The 6,473-nt window shown below is 40.7% G+C and overlaps 1 long non-coding RNA gene across 1 annotated transcript; it reads left to right on the plus strand.

The window, feature by feature from the left end:
* The first annotated feature begins 4,037 nt into the window (after positions 1-4,037).
* On the plus strand, positions 4,038-5,710 carry LOC120794643. The gene is made up of 3 exons (XR_005708148.1): positions 4,038-4,141; positions 4,537-4,655; positions 5,518-5,710. It is a non-coding gene; the product is annotated as an uncharacterized LOC120794643 (long non-coding RNA).
* The last annotated feature ends 763 nt before the right edge of the window (positions 5,711-6,473 follow it).

Raw genomic sequence — 6,473 nt, forward strand, 5'->3', positions numbered from 1 at the left:
GAGCTGTCAGAGGATGAATGAGGTAATACTGTTACACCCTAATAAAAACACGCTCTCAAGTGAATGGGAAAACAGAGTACTACATTGCCTTGAATGAATAACACACATAGGGCAAGCCAAAGTTAAAATCCACTGGTATAACAAACTATGCACGCTGGGCTCTTTAATTTTTATGCCCTCTCAAATTTCTGTAATTAAATGTGACAGAGTGTTTGATAAGTATGGTCTTCAAGGACAGCTCGATCAAGCTGAGTCATTACATGAGATACAAATTAAGCTTATAACCTAAGTAATGGACAGAAGTTATTGAATTTATTTAAATTGTTAGAATAATCTTTTCATAAATCATTATGGAACAAGACTGAGCCATGCTAGCATCACTGTGAGGCTGTACTTAGACACACCAGTTCTTTGAACAAAATGCTAATGCAATCCATCCAATGGTTGTTGAGACATGTAATTCCAAACCACAAATGTCAATATCATGGTGGCGCAAGAGGAAAGGTCAAGGGATCACCAAAGTTAGTGGGATTCATCCTCTGGGGGTCAGGAATGTCTGTAAAAAAGTTCACTGGAAATCCACCCAATAGTCACTGAGATATTTCAGTTTGGTCCAAAGCGGTCGACCAAACTGCCCAACAGACCAACACCGTCATCCTTGGAGCCCTGTCACTAGCATGGCTGCAAACCTAGACCAGAATTCACTTTCTGTTTACTCAGACAATCCGATAAATATGAGTGAGCTTGGTCCGACGGCTGGAAGTAAATCAAGGACCTGATTTGTTGTGTAATTAAGGGATAAAGCAGGCTGCTCTGTTTGGACTTCTGGTGGGTTTGTGGGCACAAAATTCTCAGTTTCAACATCACACAGTCGTCAAACTGATCTTTATTTTATTATATTTTCGGTATTCTGCAGGAAAAAAGCCCAGATTCCTGTTATTCTCTTTCATACACTCAGCGTAGCATTCACTGTCAGTAACTCATTACACAACTGTCTTGCAACTGACATCATCATTGGCTCTGTTATGTGTAGTTTTAGAAGAAAATTATACTTGATCACAAAACATAACAAGCAGCACAGGGCATATTCTCTCTCTGAAGTACTTTCCCTTCAAAAGAATGCCTGTTTCAGATTAATCACTGTGCAACATGTTTCTCATCCATAGAAACAAATGTAAACCTAAACTCTGACCTCATCGCACTATTCTTGCTTTAGTCTGGAAATACTGTGCCTACAGGGTGGACACCAGTTTCTAATGCTACGTATAACTGATAAATACATGCACTTTAAATGAAAGGAAGCTGGATGAGATGGCACATCAGGCAGACAAGAATCTGCCTTAGCATCTTATTCGATTGTGTTTGTGGCTGTTTTGTCTTTGTGTGTGAGAGAGAGAGAGAGGGAAAGAGAGGGAGAGAGAGAGAGAGCACAGTAAATAGTGGCCCGTCCAAAGTGATGAAGCAGATGGTAATCACAGTCTAGACAGGCAGGGCAGAGAGGAGGTAGGCGAGGAGGAGATAGGCCTTGCTGTTAAATCAACCACCCACAGGAACAACATTTTAAAGCCGTTTTCAAAGACTCCGCTGTACAGACAAGCACTCAAATTATCATGGTAGTGCATCATGATGAACCAACAGTACCAGACTAGAATATTAATATGCTGGCATGGAAAAAGGGAGTATGGTTTAATCTAAGTCAAAGTATTTCTTGCATATTACCACGCATTCTGCCCATTATGTGAACAGCACTTTTTCTGCTGACAAATGACAAAAAACAGAGGCATATGATTTGAAAAAAAAAAGACGTGAGAGAGCCTCAAATGGCTGGTGTCTCACAAGTATGAATTATAATTCAGTGAGCTTCCCAAAACACCCCCACAATGTCTGCTGTATGCTCCAGTACTGTTCTCTACCTGTGGGAAAACAAGTGACTTTTCCTCCTGTCAATACGTGCACGAGTTCTTACCCCCGACGCTTTTACATATCAGTCAATAAAAACTCATCACACTCTAATGACAGAGTTTTAGTTTGAGACCGCCAACTCGCGAACATTTAAAGTCCCAGTACATTGGTATTGATGGGCCTCTCAATACTCAAGGGCACAGGAGCATCATTATGTAAAAGAGAATATTCTGTCAATAACACTGTATAATCGAAGGCTGCAGGGGACCGCATGGCCCTCTGCGTAGACCGATAGCACAGTACAACAGGAGTGGAAGTGACGCTGCTACCAAAAGCATTCTTTACAATTACACAACAGGAAAACCTCAATCAGTAATGATCGTCAGCAACAAATTAAGATGACCAGTGATCTTTCATAATGAAAACATCCGTCCCTTTGAAGGAACAGAGCTCCACTGTACTGGTTTCAGTAGACAACCCCGTCGTCACATGGTCTAATGCCTTTACAGTGGCCCTGCCTAAAACTTCTTTGGCAGTTTATAACAGGAACTCTGATGTAACAGCGATTCATTAATTAAGAAAAGTTCCATCTTTTCAAATAATCATTTGGACACCGAAAAGACAGACGCTTCATGTTGACACAAGTTCGGTGGAGTGCTTGTGCCCTCTAGGGTCAGAATTGTACATTCCTCTCAGGACATAAACATCTCTCTCATCTAAATATCAACAGCAGCTCACTTGAGGATACAGAAGACAGCGATTATTGGAATAAATCAAATCATTTTGATTTGACTGAGGAAGCACATGCCATTTTGGTATATCAAGAGGCAGTTTTTTTTCTTTTTCCCTTTTTTTCCTTCTTATGCACTTCCCCGACCTATTCTGATTATTCTTCAAATATTGCTAATGCCATATGTATATGTACGTTTTACCATAAAAATCACTAATAGGTTTTTTTCCCCTTAATATTTAAATGATAAGGACAAAATAACAGAATTGTCACTATGAGTTATTCAAGAGACTGCCTCTAGCAGGTGGGAAGTTCAGTTTCAGCTGTTCACCAGCAGATGTCAGGCTTTAAAAAGATTTCAGGTTTGGTTTCTTGTTTATCAATTGGCTCTGAAGTACATCTGCACTGTTTGTGTTATGTTGTCTCTCCTGTGTAAGGCTAAAGACTGGACGCACCAGGGTATCGCACGGCTCTACCACAGAGTCAGCCAGTGATTGCTGTACAGTCTGCACACAGTGTACAGGGTTCAGTTATAAGGCAATCTGACTGAACCGGCTTTTATAAAACAAATATCATTTATTTGTTTAGTTCATTGTTTATTTTTCTTTAACTGGAATATATTATGGGTCAAATGTTTTATATCTATCTTTCTCCCAAACATTCTCATGATTTCTTCATTTAAACCACAGTGCACAGCGGAGCACAAGCTCTCTCTGTGTCACAGGAATGGATATAAGTTCATGTACTGCTCGGCTGATATGACGCGAGGGTACCTGCACTGGGTCAATGAGAGGGGGACCGTGCTGCCAATGGGCCCGGTACTGCTCAGCCCCAGCAGCCTTTTTTCCACCTTGCACAGGTCAGACACACACCATGTGTATAAAAATGTGACATTGGAGTAATCAGATTTCACAAGTCCCTGAAGCCATAAAAACAAAACTGAAAATATTTATCAGCGGTTAATAATAGTGTGATCATTTGTGTGTTACATTTAATAATCATTTTCTCATCAACCATCTCACTGTCACCAGTTCCTGTTTGCACCAGACCTCTTTGTGATGATGTGAAAGTTTAACTCAGCAGAGTTGTTTTACAATTAACTCCATCTCACTGCTGCGCTTTCCAGGTGTAACCCAATTACTCCCAGCTCGTGTGCCTGGCCGAATTAAACCATTCCTGGATGTATTTATTACCTCTCAGGTTCTGTTTGTCTGGTGTTTATGTGGGACATTAGCCTTTAGCCGCAGGAACTAAGTTAAAGATATTTACTTAAGAGCAAGGGGGAAAAATGTGTTGCAGATTGGGGAGGGGGGGGGTAGCTTTAATTGGTAGCTACAAACTGGGGACTGAGGCTGGGGCAGGGGCAGTTGGGTGCCAAGGGACCAGGTCCAGAGTGAGACCCAAGGGAACTTAGTCGAGCAAGGATCTAGACTGGAGCAGCAGGGCAAAGGCAAAACAGCCGGCTCGACCAGACGAGGTGGGGGAAGACAGGGGCCAGAGTCAGAACAGGTATGACTGCGAGAGGAATGGAGAACAGGATGAGTCTGAGAAGACAAATGACAGGAACTACATGTAAAAATAGCAAGAACCTGATAAATAATGGCTACAGTTTAGGAAACACTAACTAGTAACAGAGTCTTCAATCTGGCAGAGTGGAAACGGCAGGGCTGAGTATTTGAAGAGGCTTGATTACAGTGATGAGATACAGCTGATGGTGCTGCTCTGAACCTGGCACACCTGCAGGCAATCACACACACACACACACACACACACACACACACACACACACACACACACACACACACACACACACACACAGAGGTTGATTCACTTGACAAGTTCTTGTCTTGTGATCTGATTTCCAGCTTGTTTCTTACTGTTTCTTTATGATTTTGCACTTTTAGATGTGGATCGGTTTCACTAACAACGTCAAAATCTTTGTTTCCCTCACCCAAAAACTCTGCAAGACTCTCAGAGAAAGGCAAAGCCTCCCAAGCCAAGGAGCTTGACAAAAAATGTCTTGGTGAGTTGTCTGGTAGAAAACCACTTTGCCTTATAGCTAAGTGGTAAATCTCTTTTGTGGCCAGGCTGGGTGGGACTGAACCAAGTGGTCAGGATGGGGGTGTTCTCAACAGCTTTCCCAATAGATGTTTGTGGATATTTGACAAATGTTGGACTAATGTAAGACCTGTGCTCTAAAGAAAGAGGTGACGACAGAGTTCCCTCCTCTGTAGCTTTATGGTTCTCCAGGCAGCCTCTCTGCACATGATGTGGTGTTTTGTCCTGGGTACTGTTGCCTTCCTCCTGCTCCGCTGATGAAGTAACTAGTCTTAGTGATTGTTGCCATGGAGGAGTCGGAGTAAGGATGCAGTCTTGGTGCTGTAGGAAGAAAAAAAAACAACTGTTCATCCAACAGTTCATCCAATGACACCAACTGACACAGGACATTTACACTGATATTCTGCTTTTGTAAATAAACATTATAGTGAAACAGCCGCAAAAAAAAGTGTGGCATTATAGAAGCTGCTGGCTTGAGAATGACGAAGAATCAACCAGGGATGGTCGACATCAAGCAGCATAAAACAATTTAATTCAAAATTATTTTTGGAAACTAAAGAAAATCCACTATCTAATTTCAAACTGGTATCAAACAGATATTAAAAACTAATATACAGTACCGGTATGACATTAAATTACTTCTTACAGTCATAAGAAGTAATTTAATCTTGTTAGTAATTTGTATAAATATTGTGCCTTTTGGAAGGTATTTACACAAATTTGAGAGCATCTTTGGAGGTGTGTTCTGTCTTGGTGTTTATGTGTTTTGCTGGTGTGTTGATGTGACAGCCCCAGCCATCTGCTTGGCTCTCTGTTTTCTGTTGTAGGTGCTGCGCCCCATCCTTTTGCCTTGCTTACCTGGCGTCATGTTTGCTGTGGGGCTCTGTCTGCCTTTGATTGGTGACAAAGACTTCTTAACTTTAAAATCCCTAACTATTTGCCAAAATTTGAGTTAGTGGCTAGCCATTGCTTTTAATACGAATTTAAGAAAAAAAACAGAGAAATTTAAGATTTTAAATGAATATTTTTAGTAAAATTTGTGAATTAAAAGCATTAAAAATTTCTAAACCTTTTGCTTTTCACTTACTGTATGCATATACAATTTTACTATGCAACTCCCTTGTACATTTCTCAAACTTTAATGACTCCTTTTAAAAATGGTCATATTACAATTTTATGAGTATTATTTTTCTGTGGTGGGATGAACAAATCCCAACCATATCCCAACCTTATCCCAGCACCAGTGGAGAACAGAAGCCTTTGGGTCCATTCCCCAAAGAATGATTACATTCCCTAAGTGACAACTGTCAAAAAACTGTGAGAAATATTTCTTACTAGATAATTTTTCTCAGTGATTGATTTTTTTTAAGCATTTTTTAATTAAATGTATTATTCTCATATGTGTTTACCAGCATGCTGATTGTACTGTATGTGACATACAATTACTGTTACACCAGAGAGGGATATACAGTAAACACACATACCTTTAAATATAGACAGATGTGAACACATCACGCCTGCATGTCAACGCCCCAAAATCATGCAACATGTGAATTCATACATGCATTCAGCTCCAGCAGGGTCGGGATAACTGGAATTGAACAACTTGAGCTCATTCACAACAATGCTGCCAGAGTTCTAACAAGAACAGAACAGATTTTAATGTGCTGCTGCTGGTTTATAAATCACTTAGTGATAGGGGGCCGAAACACATCTCTGATCTCCTTCAAGAGCATAACCCCAGTAGGGTCTCTTAGATCTTTAGGAAGCAGACTGCTGGTAG

The sequence above is a fragment of the Xiphias gladius genome, chromosome 1 (genome assembly GCF_016859285.1).
Source record: "Xiphias gladius isolate SHS-SW01 ecotype Sanya breed wild chromosome 1, ASM1685928v1, whole genome shotgun sequence".
NCBI lineage: Eukaryota > Metazoa > Chordata > Actinopteri > Istiophoriformes > Xiphiidae > Xiphias > Xiphias gladius.